The sequence below is a fragment of the Ptychodera flava genome, chromosome 9, assembly GCF_041260155.1.
Source record: "Ptychodera flava strain L36383 chromosome 9, AS_Pfla_20210202, whole genome shotgun sequence".
Classification (NCBI taxonomy): domain Eukaryota; kingdom Metazoa; phylum Hemichordata; class Enteropneusta; family Ptychoderidae; genus Ptychodera; species Ptychodera flava.
This window is the reverse complement of record NC_091936.1, coordinates 22,936,705-22,951,238: the sequence shown is the minus strand read 5'-3', so window position 1 is coordinate 22,951,238 and position 14,534 is coordinate 22,936,705. Positions and strand designations below refer to the sequence as shown.

At 39.1% G+C, this 14,534-nt stretch overlaps 1 protein-coding gene across 10 annotated transcripts in view; it reads left to right on the top strand.

Annotated features, from left to right (window-relative positions):
* LOC139140381 (rho GTPase-activating protein 21-like) overlaps positions 1–14,534 on the top strand; it is a 103,862-nt gene that overhangs the window by 67,022 nt on the left and 22,306 nt on the right. For 3 of the 10 annotated variants that reach the window (XM_070709597.1, XM_070709594.1, XM_070709589.1), the window contains exons 1-3: positions 4,508–4,557; positions 7,554–7,740; positions 9,741–12,091. The gene's annotated coding sequence lies outside the window, so the exon portion shown is untranslated. Of the gene's footprint in view, positions 1–4,361; positions 4,558–7,553; positions 7,741–9,740; positions 12,092–12,512; positions 12,699–13,256; positions 13,287–14,534 lie in introns of those variants that run through there. The other 7 variants (XM_070709595.1, XM_070709596.1, XR_011553987.1 and 4 more) reach the window with 6 other exon arrangements.

The window sequence follows — 14,534 nt, the reverse complement described above, 5'->3', positions numbered from 1 at the left end:
GCATCTCCCTTTCCAGATTTCACAAACGAAAGCACTTGGAGCTAAGCAGCCTTGGTGCTGATTTGTGAACATTGGCCAATGCAGAGTCTATGGAAGAGTTGTACATCTTAACAACCCAGAAGGTTTCGATGTAGTCGTAAGCTGGAAACAAAATCAACTGTATCTTCCAAGACTCAGAGTATTATACATATGCGGAAGTCAGATTTCTCTTGATAAGGAAATGTTTAATGCAATGCCAAATCTGACAAAATCGGAATTGTCAAATAATGGAATTGATATTCTAGCTCGAGACTCCATTGCCAGACTTCAAAATTTGACACATTAGACCTCTCAGATAATTACATTAAGGAAATTTCTGGATCTACCAGGAAACTTCCAAAGCTGCATGCCCTATTACTCTCAGGTGATAAGTTGTCGGATGTTGAAGAGAGTGCAGTCGACAGGAAGCATTTGCCATCTCTGCAACGTGTAGATTTCTCCAAAAACTCATTTGTATGCAGTTGTGATTTAGTGTGGCTCAAAAACTGGATTGTCGAGGACAAATTAGTTGAGATACTTGGCTATCAGACATACACCTTTTCAGCTCCATCATGTCCACAGGGGTTTATGTATCTGAATGACTTCAATCCAGGTACTCTGATTTGCGGATCACTTTTCCACATATCTGGCTGTTGGCCTCTCTATATCTGCTGCTTTGGTGGCAGTCATTCTAGCTGTAGCAGTTCATTACCGATGACACAATAAATATGCCATCTTTTTGATGCAGTTAAAGGTTAAAGGTTATGTTCGAATTCCGGACCCTGATAAGAAATATGATGCTTTCATTTCTTTTAACAGTGGTGATGAAGAATGGGTGGAGAACACAATAGTGCCTCATTTGGAGGGTAATTGTAGTACACATTTCAAAGTATGTGTTCACTATAGAGACTTCATACCCGGTAAATCAATAATCAATAACATTCTTGACAGTATTGAAAACAGCAGGAAGACTATTTTAGTCCTCAGTTCCAATTTTGTAAAAAGTGAATGGTGTCACTTTGAAATGCAAATGGCTCATTCATAGGTTATTTGAGGACAGGAGAGATGTTGTCCTCTTACTGTTACTTGAATCAATTCCTGATTGAGACACCCTGAGGATGTTGAGAAAATTTTATTTGAAGAAATCTTATATCACATGGCCCAAAGAAGAGCATGGCCCTGCCAGACAACTGTTCTGGGCTCAATTAGAATCAGCTCTCAAAAAGCCAAGTCTTGTGGATCATGTATGGGAGATGTACGGTAGAGAACGGCAGAAATCAAATTACTTGATACATTTCTGTTTTGCAATATTATAGGAGATAGGACTACTTATGACTTTGGCTAAGTGATTGATGACAAAGGTATGACAAGCATATGATCTCAACATTCATGTCAGTGGGCAGTGCTGTACTCTTGTCCAGTAGGAAATATGTTAGTATCGTTGTTGTGATCAAAAATTGGCTTCTTTAATCATAGTGTTACCCGTACATGTATTCTGTGGCATTTTCCTCTGTACGGAAACTGTGATTGTGTCATACTTTGCCGATGGCTTCGCTGAATCTTTCAACTTTGTTGATAGTAAGATATTTGGACGTTTTGAGAAAAATGCTATGATGTTATCATGTAGCTTTTTCTTGCTTGATGAGGTACATGTATCCTATTAATTCTATTGTTGTATTACAAAATGTATCGTTTTATCCATTTTGTAAAGACTACAAGTTTTTTTACCAAAGGACATTGCAGAGAGTTAAAGGACTATTGTGATATGTAGTGTGTTATTTTCTTCTACTTTGATTGTCAAAAAGAGTCCCTTCTCAACAAATAGAGTAGATGTATTTATGCCAGTACAGGTCAGCCTTTTAAATATGTGAAGACTGCCATCAACCGTGACTGGCGGTAAATTTAACAGGAAGTAGGCATTAATAAACAACGATACAATGAATGTGACATACACGGATATGTGCCCTAACATTTTTGTACTGAGAAGCGCTTTAGCACATCCAGGTAAACATATACTTTTTAATAATTTTGTTTTTTAAACTCAGTTGACAGCTCTTTTCTAGATATCAGTATTACGTAATTTTTACTGGTTGTCCTGTATAAAGGAAATTGATAGTAAACTTATTATTATGCTAGTAAATGTTCATATTAAATATCAGTAATCTGTTCTAACCATTTATCTGGAATGAAAGATTTGAGTTATTAAACATTGAGGAATGAAAATTCAATAAAGAAGCAGAATTACTTCACATCATTTATGGATGGCATTTCAGCTAATTTCTGGATTTTTCAAGCAATGGTAATCAGAACTTGTATATGAAAAGTTTTCATCAAAATATATTTTTAGCAATAGGTTTTATGGAAAGTCTGTCAATTTGCAAACAAATATACACCATAAAGCATGTGAAATGTACAACCTTTGGCAGAGGGTACTACAGTAGTTGCTGTATCTGACAGTATTCTTATGTAAACGTTTTCTTCAGTTGAATCTGTGCCTTTGAATAGTTTACTTTAGTGACAGTTTCAAGCTTTACATCAAACAACAACAGCAGCAACAAACAACAACAACAACAACAATACTGATAATGATAATCATAATAATCATTATGGAGTTTTTGAACAATATGACATTGTCACCTTGTAATAAAGATTTTTTTAAGTGGTGCTTGATACAACAGTCAACTTTGTGTGTCAGCTACACTTATTGAAAGCACTACAATCTGTACTGGTATATCAACTCATTGACGGCAAGGTTTGGCTGACAAATCGGTAATAATAAGAAACAGAATGAAAAGCTCTACTACTGTTGTAAATTGTTGTTATGGATTCTATATACACAGGTCAGTTAGTAGTATGTTAATAAATATCAAAAATTTGTTAAATAAATCAAGCACAGATCAAGTTTTTTACAAGTGTACACTGTAAACTGTTTCTCCTAGCCCCAGGAATGTATTTATAGAAACTTCAGAATGAAATCGTGTATGATTGTTGATAGAGATGTGCTGAGTTTTCAATGCTGCAGTTACACACACAAAGCTGCAAATGACCTGCTGAATAACTTCCCCTGTATACAGTATATTGTTTGACACAAACATACCTGAGGCACTGATGATAGAAGAAAGTAACAAGAAAAAGTCTTTGACACATTTTAACTTCCAATAGGTGACACCAATAGATGTTTCTGCAGATAGAACACTTGTGTGTACACTCTCTGAGTATAAACACAACAGTATATGCACCTGAACTAGAAAACATTCTAAGTCTTTTTCCATCGCTCCATTTTAACGCTCACTTCTTTGCAGTTCATAATTAACCCTGACATTGTTGTCGTCCTGAGTTGGACTAAAAGATTTAACATTGAAGTGGTGTTTCATAATATTTTTTCTGAGACAGTTCGTCTGCTCTGAAGATAAAAGATATCATGTCTGTTTGTCCCATCTCCCTATGAAATGATCACAGTTTTGCCTAGAGTGAATAGGATCGTACTAAAATTTGGCTGTAAGGGTGAAGGAAACTGTAAACTTCGGACACTGGAGCTAAAACTCTAAGTATCATCTGCATCATTACAGAAGTTTGTACAGTTACCTCAAATAATGGCCAATGTTTCATCCAGGATGGCATCAACAGGGGGATTTTCCCCTTTACCAGAAAATTAAGGGGGGATTTCACGAGTTCCTGTGTTCTACTTGTATCTCTAAGGTGTGAATGGCACCGATTTCATTGAGGGCTGGTCCCCCTTGACAATGTGTCAGTTATAAGTAAGAGAAGTACGTCCAGCCATGGACTGAATAGTAACTGATGTAATACATTTGAAACATTGCTTTTGAAACAAAGATATATCTATTTCAGCATTCTTCCGTACTGAAATTAGACAGAAAATGTAATATTACTTCGTTTTAGGAACTCGTACCAGGTACCAGTAGTTTGGAAGAACTATAGAAGTGTAAAGAAAGGGAAAAATTGGGAAATAACTTCATCTCGTAATAATTATAATGATTGTCTATTCAGTATTATTGACTTTCCATGTATCTAAATTGTCTAGGATCTTGGTCTTTTGGCTTTTGTCCATACTCCCTACTACGTCCATATGGACAAGGCTAAAAGAGAAGTCAGGATCCCAGACAAGTAACCAAAGTGACCTGCTAGATTTTACAAGGACTTCAACAGTATATGAGGAATAGGTTGACAGGATATATACACAGACTAAGAATAAACAAGAAGGAGTTCAAGTAACACATGTATAAGAGATACCAGCCAATTTAACAGGGATGTAATAATTGTACAGAGGAATTGATGGCACACTTCAGAATATTAACACTTCCCTTTTTTTTCCATGTCTACAGATCTCCTCCGGTGTACTCTCACAGCCATCAGACTTTATAGACCCTTTAACGGGCTCACCAGGATCCAGGACAGTGACACTAAAGAAACATGCCAACGGTTTTGGTTTCACACTACGTCACTTTATTGTGTACCCACCAGAGTCTGCAATCCAGGCTGAGCTGCAGAGAGAGGAGTTGGAAGAAAGTGACTCCGAAGGTAAGTTTGTTCAAATGTAATATACTTCACAGATGAACAGCCACTTGGGAAACAGTAACAGTTGAATTGTACATTTTGGTTTTCTTATCGATAACTAAATTTAAAATGCCATACACGACTCAGTTTCTGAGTTATAAAACAAGTAAATCAAAATGTGTATCTTGATAAATATTCCAAATGGAAGTTGCAGTAATTAATTCATGTCTTTATCATATCACTTCCTCAATACTACTGGTGGCTTTAAGTATTAAAGCAAATGTAGCTGATTTAAGATAACACAATATTTTTAGACATTTATCCTTTTTTTGTCTTGTTGAAAAAAATTATAATGCAGAATACTATAGGCTGAAGTGCGAAGTGTTAGATTATTCAACCTGTACCATCTCCTACCTTTATGAATCAATATTTTCATTGTAATCCATTCCACGGGATATTATTCTCAATGCAGTTTTGCTGGCTGGCGTAAACATCATGTCTCCCATTTTATCAACAATATTACAACCACTCTGATGTATTCTGTGGCAAAGATGGGTCGTTTTAGATTAAAATCAGATTGAAAAGTTATTCAAATGTCAGTATTGCTAACTAATAACTGGTCCGTGTCTGATGAAGTTAAAAATCTCAAAAACAATAATGTGTCCTGCTGATCACAAATTAATGTATGAAAACTTTAAGCTAAACATGTATCGTCACAGAAAGTTAGAATCTAAATTCATAATCAAAGTGGAAGAATGGTGATCACAGAAATTCAAACTCTGAATGGAAGATTATTGACTCACTGCAAAGTCATGCTTTTCAAATGGAGTTTGCTAAATTACATCGCAATATATGGTTGGGAAACTACCGATGATCAGTGAAAATGATTGTGCATTTTGCATGCTACCTCCTGTTACCCCTTGTGCATATTGCCATGTAACAAATCAACAAAACATTTTGCAATTGGCAAGCTGCAATTATGTCATATTACCCACGTAGTCAGTGCAAACAGATTGAACAGCTCAGAGCCTATTCTTAACTTTCCAGAATGTTGAAGCCCACAATATCATCAGAGCCTTGAAATAGGAGGATTGTCACAGGGTGTTATGTACGACCTGTATAGGCCAGCATGAAATAGGAGGATTGTTACAGGGTGTACGTATGACCTGTATAGGCTGTATAGCATAAAGTGTAAGACAAGCATGACAATGTGGAGTTTTTCTATTCATGATAAAACAGATTTTGGGGAATAGTACACAGTACAGATGCCATCGTAAATATTCCCATGACCATAAAAACTTTGGAAAGCCGGCATTTGTTATTGTTCAAAGATAACTACTCAGAAAATGCCCCCAAGGATTTTTACTGAAACAACACAGGGCTTCGTTTATTAAAGTAGAGTTGCAATGAAGCTTCTCTTTTTCCCTCCAGTAATCAGAACTTTTAATGAAAAATTTTATTTGAGAATGAAGTTAGACTGGTTGCAGCCATCACGGCTGGCAAGAATTCATTTATGGCTGTATTGCATAGACATGAAGGGAAACTATACAGTGTGAAAATCATATGAGATATGTAGTTTTACCTGTAGAAAATGAAGTTTTTACCTAAATCAGGCCCTCAATCTCAAGAAGATTGTATGCTTTGCAAATACCTTCCGTTTCAGAGCAGAAGTACGTAGAGTTGAGAAAGTCACCAGGACAACAATCACAATAATTGACTTCTCTTAGGGATGACATGTATACGAACTCGGATCAGCAGTCTCCTAGCTTGGAGGGGGGGGGGGGGGGGGCTGCAGTAACTCTCCAAATTCAGAGAAATTAAAATTTAAAATAAATAAATTGGCGGGGGATGGGGGGTGCGGGTTGGGGAGGTCTGCAGTAAGTCTTCAAATTCAGAGAAATTAAATAAATAAATTGGCTGGGGGGAGGGCTGCAGTAACTCTTCAAATTCAGAGAAATTAAATAAACAAATTGGCTGGATTTTTCTGTCATCACTATTAGTTAGCATCATTGAAGTGTAAGATGATAACCAATGAAAGCTTCTCATATTCCAAAAACAAATAAGCATGTCCAGATCTTATCACGGGTAGTTCAGTACTGTAAGATTTTTATTTCCAGTTTTTCACCCGTAACCCTGTCATAAAAACCATGTAAAAGATTTTAACTGTTGGAATCACATGAAACTGTCTTAGCACAGTGACTAATCTTACAGCAATTCTTCACTTCCTTCTAGATTAAGAATTAAGATTACTAAGGAAAATTTGAGCAGCTCAGTGCATATTTACACATGGCAGGGTGTGGACAGCCCAAATCACTCCCACAACACCAAACACTTTGTATGACCCCAATACTCAGTTTCCTTCAACTGTTGCCAGGGTCATACCAAGACGCCATGAAGGACAGGGGATAGCTGGCGAAACAGGGGATAGCTGACAAATAGTCTGTTTGTAATCTGATATAGAAACTGCTCATGTCATCAAACAGGAAATAGTTGGTGTTTGGATTTCACTGAGGTGACTCCCCTCATACTAAAATTAAAAGAGCAAAGTTGCCTTACCCAGTTTTGGCTTTCATCTGTTAGAGTTTAGATACCCAGGTCTCTCCTATGCTTGCACCTTGAGAGCTTCTGAAAGCAAGATTATAAACAATTATAATAAACCATTTTAATTGGTATACAAATTAGTCCAATGACTAATGAGTCATTTTGGACTCTGTTCGTTATAGATACTCCGTCCTAAATATTTACACTTTAAGATGAACTTTGACTGAGTTCCAATTAAAACTTTAAACTCTAACTTCAACCACATTCTTCCTGAGGTTACAAGCGTATTTAATTTCTAAATATTTAAAGAGATGTTGAATGGAGTGTCCTCCTCACTGGTACATACCATAGCAGATTGAAATATGGGTATGTTTCTTGCAAGAGGCTGTCGGTATGCCCAGCATTCATTACATAACCTATCAACTGTTGTCTGGTATCTCCCATCTTATATGTCCCCACTTGGGGTATCCGTTTCATAGGCCGTCGGAGGAAACGCAGCAAGATCAGTGCGTTGGAACCGATGGACACCATCTTTGTGAAGCAAGTCAAAGAAGGTGGCCCGGCTGAAGAAGCTGGTTTGTCGACGGGGGACAGGATTGTGTGTGTGAACGGAGAGAGTGTCACTGGGAAGACTTACTCACAAGTGGTTGCTCTCATTCAAGGAAGGTAAACCAGAATTAACATTAATCTTCTTTAATTCCACTTTGTGTATAAAAGTGCTCTTCAGTATCCTAGTACCACTTTGGCCCCGTTACAATTTATATTTACAGTACCTACAACAATTCTGAAGCAAAAACACATGTGTCAGGCTTGTGCACACTCCCTTGATTTTTTTCAGCCGCTGCATAGTTTCCTTTACTTGCTGTCTGTGGACTTAATTCAGAGTGTATTAGTAAGTAGCCTTGATAATTACAGGGTCAAAGTTTTGTACAAGGAATTGCTCTCCATTACTCATCATCATCATCATGAATAGTGTGGTTTGTGGTTTTCTGTGTGTACACTCTCTGTCATCTAGTAAAATAAACCACCAATAAATTTAAATGTAAAAGCCTTTCCTCAGCACTGTACTTCCAACTTCACCATTTCGTAGATGTTGTGTCACCATCTCTCACTATAAAAAGCAGCCTGAAATGTGCTATGTATAGCCATTGTCAGACACACAAGAGAATATGCCAAGGTGACCTCTGAGGCAAAATTTGTCAGCTACTAGAGTCATGTATAACATTCTAGTGTTGATTTAATCAGAACAGTATGTATATTGCTAGCGGAATTCCCGAGTCATTGGCAATGTATCCATACTTGGAGAAATGTTGTGATTTTTCAGAATACTGTGAAGTGCACTCCACCATGACTCATTCTCGGTTGAAATGTCCTATCACTGGAATGATACAGTATTAAATAACAGAACAACAACATCACATGAGATTGTACTTGGTAGTTTTGAATCCTGTGAGTTCGGTTCAGTGTGGGAGTAAATCGGTTTCCAGTCCTTTGACAATGTAAACAGACGTTGCATGCCAAGATGTGTAGAGTGAGAAATAACTGACCGCAGCAGCAATGCTGGAATTTCGCATGAGTTCACTAATCTCACAAGTCATTTTTGTCAGATATGGTACAAAGAAATGCACTCAGTCAAAAGCCAACGTAATGCTCTTGATATTTTCACAGCTAGTACTCTCATGAAAAAATAGAAACAGCCCCCATAGACGTGATCAAAGTAAAATTTGATTAGAGGATGGTGAAAAATTCTAAATGGTATTTAATGATTACTGTCCATGCCATAATGGCTGTTGTTTGAAGTATTAAGTAGGAATTGATGTCATGTACATGGAAGTGCAGTGACATTGATACAACTGGGTCAGGATAAAGGTCAAAGGTTAGCCCCATGGAACTGTTAACAGTTAACATTGATGTGTTGTGTTGTGTACACACATCCTGAAACCATCCACCATGTCAAAGAGACAAGAGTTGGTTCTGTCACATTTGTGGATATAAGGGAGCCCAGTAACGTACCCAGCTGAGGTATAAGATGCCAGAGACAAATGTGAGTGTCATGCCGCAGATTTCAATACAAAAAATGAGAATCCAAAACTCGATAGACACGATTTATCACAGCTTGTACATTTGAATTCAAAACAGAAACTTTAACCTCTGTACAGGCTTTTGCATTCTAGCACTACCAAATGTGTGTAATCTTAGATTCTAGTGTCTGGATACCACTACTCCCAGTATGCAAACATACTTCAAAACCTAGGAAATCATATCCTAATTGTTAAAATATGTTGGCTTTGATAATACAAGCTTACAACCACTCCCTTGCATATTGTTGTTTGATATTTGTAATTGAATTTTGCAGTGGGGGTAATACAGACATCTAGGGTGTCTTCTATACAATACACAATGTCATCCAGGTCAAGGAGCTGTTCTTTTCTTGTGTTACAGTTCAGTAATTTAACTTATATGATCTTGAGAATATTCTGATAAATGGTAATCGATACAAGTTTCTAATACAAACATCCCTTGTGTGCTATTGTACCAACAGATATAAATTTAAAAAAATTTTAAAATCGAAGTTGATATATTGATATATTGTCACTGGTGGACAAATTATGCTGATCAGATTTTTACACCAAAAATCATTTACACATTTTCTTTTCCTCTTTCAGTGATTCAGCCTTGACCTTGTTGGTTGTACCTAAAGGTGAGGACATCCTGCAGATGGCCTACTCTGGTGTTGCTTATAACCAAAGTAGGAACACTCACAAGGGAAGCGCCAGCGATATACCAAAGCCGCCAGTGGATCCTTACACCAAGACAAGCCAGACCCCCTCACCTTCCGTGTCGCTGTCGTCGATGCCTACCAACGAGGAAATGCTCGACAGAAGTGGAAGTGATTTTAAGTTTAAGACGGAGACAACAATGCAGTTGGGACACGGCTATGGAAATAATAACAATAGACAGATATACAAAACGGTGCCAGGCAGGTCAATGTATGATCGGGATACAGGAGGATTTGCAACACATCCTATTAGGGGTGTGTCTACTGTACCTGTTCTAACTCCCTCCCCTGTGCAAAAGGAGGATCCGTACAATGTGCCTGAGACCAAAATTGTGACTGCATTCTACAATCCCCCGCCACATGCCAAAAGTGTGTCAGATTCTAGGCTGGACAATAATGCCAGACATGTGCCAGTGTCAGTAGGGACAGTGTCCAGTGCAACGGTGTCTACAAAACCCCCAACCAGTTTGTCTGGCATGAACTCAAGACACCTGTCTTCTGCAACAGGAAAACCCAAAAGTGGATCTACCTCATCTTTAGATGTGCAAAGCTTGCGCCGGCCAAACACTGATGAACTGAGGCATCAGAGGTCTGAACTCCTCATCAGGAAACCGGACTCTGATTCTGAAATTGTAAAGCAAAGACAGAGATCGGAAATTAGGTATCATCCATCCGACAGAAAGGACTCTAAAGAGGCAACAAGTATGAGTGGTCGAACTTTTGCAACTTCAATATACTATAACAAGCCGACTGCAATAGCAGAAAATAGCTTCCGACCGAGAGGTGGATCTCTACAGGAAACCACCTACCACCCCCCAACCAGTGCTAATTCTGTCCCCCACACGGCATCCTCCCATAGGTCCAGCTCAGACAGCCTAAGTTCAGGGGGTAGCAATAACCTAAAGAATGCAAGCCAACATTCCAGTCGATCCCGACCCCTCGACCAGGTGGGGAGAGGAAGAAGTGCCAGTGCTGACATGCTGGTCATGCCAGAGAGGTACCACCCCAGGGAGGAAATGAGGGGCAGATCCAGCTCCAGGACAGGGGACGAGGAAATCAGTAGATACAGGAGAGACCATAGTAGAGGAGGTAGGACCCACAGTAGAGGTAGATACGATGACAGGTCACAAGACAGACAAATCAATACTGTTAATGTGCAGAGAGAGGAATACCGCCCAAGGTATGAAAGGGAAACCAGCAGAGAGAGAAGAGCAAGGACAGAACTGCAGTTACTGTCAGTGGAGGGTATGTCAATGAGAGAATATTTAACAAATCTCAAACAGGACTCCAAAGGAGCTTTCAGTTCAAGTAACAACCAAAGCAGCAGAGTTTCACAAGGACCAGTACAGAGTTCAGTTACCGTGACATTATCACCAGAAAGTACTTACCATGAAGCAGCTGACAGTGCCAAGAGTACAGTCAACCAACATCAAAATCAAGTGTACACAGCAAGAGTAGACACCAGCAGTGACATAGTGCTGGTTAATACACATTCAGAAGCTAAACAGCCCGAGAATGGGTACAGAGTGGACACTGATGGGAGTTCTTTGTCATGCCAACGGGGTCAAGGTGATACAGACCGTAGAGGTTTTGAACTTTTGAGGGCAGAACCCGTCCAGGTGATTCTAGTTGAGGAGGAGGATGTTGGTGACAAAACATCCCAGACAGGTGAACATTCACAGAGTAATCACAGACCAATCATCATGCACAATCCAGCACAGCAGAGATGGAGAGAAGAGAAGACTGACCCCCACGCCAGGAGAAGCCAGAGCAGGAGCAGGGACATGTCTCCACCAAGGGAGAGGGGTCGAAGCTCTGTCCACAAGGAGGAACAGAGCCTTTCCCCGAGAAGAGGCAGACAATCTATTCCTGGGAGGGTTGAACATTCTTCCGAATCCGCCAACTTGGCCAGAAACCCACGAGGTGCTATGAGAAGACACACTGAAACTTTGCCGTCAAAACAATCACAGAAGCCTCTCCAGAAAGTACAGCTTTCAAAGGAGTGCCCTCCTGTACCTGTCAGGGATGACAGCAGGGACAGGATGAGAGAGAGACTGCGTGGTGCTAGGCTCCGTGCAAGGAGCGAAGATAGAGACTTTAGGAGATACCACGACAACCGTCGGTATCGTTCTTACATAACAGCCGTTGAAATACCAGATGAGGCAATAAACAGTAACATTGGAAGTCGCACAAGTGGCACAAATGCAAAGACAGAATCTACATCCTCAGATGCTTCAGGTAAGTGCATCCGTAGAACCTGCATTTGATATATATCATTGGTGGAAAGGTGTTTGCATCTGAACCTCAAAGATGCTTTGGTGGATTGTTCAATAATGCCTGTATACCATGACTTCATACAGGACGTACATTGTACACCATATTATCTTTTTTTATTTTTACATCATTTCAAACACACATTTTTCATTACTTCTTGATGTTTTCTTTTGCTTGCTCATTAATTTTGTTTTTGCCCACAATATCACGACAAATTTTGTCATCTTTCTTGATGTGACTTGTCTTACAAAAAAGAAGCACTTCATTTTTATTTTGCATGCATTGCATGTTTGCATCCTTGTCTTTTGTTGCTGCAAAAGATTTTTTTATTTGCATTTTGCACTTCACAAAATATTCATTATAATTTTGATATGTTTGTCACCAGCTTTCTATTTTCCAAGGAGCTATTCCTCCTCATCTGTTGCCAAGACAACTGCTTTTCTTTCCATGACAACCACCACAACAACGAAATCTACCACAACTGTCAAAGCTCCTCGGTTTACGGCCCGTACCTATTTTGATACAAACCCAGTTGTGCGTAGGCAACGAGCTGTTGGCGGGCAGGAAAGAGGTTTGCTAATTACTGATTGGCTGCTTATTAAAGCCTACGAAGTAGATTAGTACCCTTGTTTGTCTTCATGGCTTCTTCTTCAGCTAGCACTTATTATCACTCTTGCCTCACTGCCTTGACGTGCTTGTCTCTGCCATATCTAACCTTAGCACCTAACAATGTAACTTGAACCAGGGGCACCGCATCCTGCCATGCTGGCCTTTCACTCAAGATCACAACACAGTGTAATTTCAGACATCAGAAATTTCACAGCATGTGTAACAAACAGTTTCATTTTGTATGCCACACATTTCTTCTCGGTGTGTATGGCAGAACAAAAGATTGAAGTATCCAGGTAGGGTTAAAGGTCACTGTGTAACCTTGTAACTGTGGGAGGGAGGGGAGAATGTCACATATTGGTCAAGGATTTTGTCACAGTGTTGTTACACTGGTTTTCATATAGATTGCATATTTTTAGGAGAATGATAATGTACCCTTCTGTGACAAAAAGACAAGGTTTTGTGTAAAAAAAAATTGAACAAAACATTGAACTCCTTTCTTCCCAATTTCCTTCGGAAGGCCTTCAGTTCAGGAAGCCCAAAATAAAAGGTAAATGCAGGATGAACATGTTTGTGTGCATGCAAGGGTTCATGAATGTTCCAATTATCTTCCCAATTGGTTGGTCTCTGGTTTCATTACATTTCCAGCAAAATACACATCAATTTGCATACTCAATATTCCTCTGAACTTGACCGAAACCGAGGGTCCCACTGACATTGCCCTGTTCAGAATAGCCGTGGAACAAGTCCTCACAAGGACAGAAATAGAAAACAGATCGCCATTAGTGTCAAACTCTAGTTGTTGATTTGTGGCAGCTGAGCTCATTCCAGCAGCCCTGCCGCCCTAAGTGTAAATTGTAAGGTCAAAGGCCACCTGACAACTTCTGTAGTGTCCATATGTGTCAGAGACACTATCGGGACTCATATTCTTTTCTGAATCATAACCAGCGTGCAGGGCTAAATATGGCCTTTATGAAGACACTCCACTTCATCTTATGAGTTGTAGCCATATATGGCCTCACAAACAGAGACTCTAAATTCCAGCATTACTGTGATACTGTGATACAATGAAAATTGTCATATCTGAGAGGATATTTGAATGCAAATTGATGTGTGAACATATTGCTTTACCTTCTATTATTTTAACCAACAAAGTTAACATTATTCCCTGGTAGGTGGGTGATATAATTTGGAACCAGCCTGGTATCATTGAGAAGGGTAATGGTGTTAAGATGAATATGATATGGTGGTACCTCTGTCATTTAATTCTGCCAATGCCTTACTGACACTTCTTGTGGAGTTCTGTTGGATTCTCATGTAACAGTCATATTTGACCAGCTGGTGTCATAAATCTTTATACTCCAGCGTTACAATGACCAGAAATGACAATGTCCTACCACCAAGAGAAAAGAGATATTCAAGTCATCAATAAACTTTGAGCAGAACAGAAAGTAACATGCTGTTGAAATCAGTTTCATGGAGTCTCATTTCTTCAGTGTTGACTCAGAAAAAAAATAATTATCATCCTTGTTCCATGTGTAGGTAATACTATTTAAAACTTACAAGCCATCAAAATTTAATCCCACTGAGCTAGAAGGAATTTCCAGCATCTGTTATTGTAATACGTTCAGCCTTCCAATTACAAAAATGTATTTGGACACAAATTGACCTGTACCTCTCAAGCAGTGCCTCTAGCTCACTGTAATGACTGTGTTTTTTTTCAATGCTTACTCTGGCAAATGTTGAAGTTGTACGAAAAACATGACCTGAATTCCTTGCTCTTGCGGTGTACTGTTTC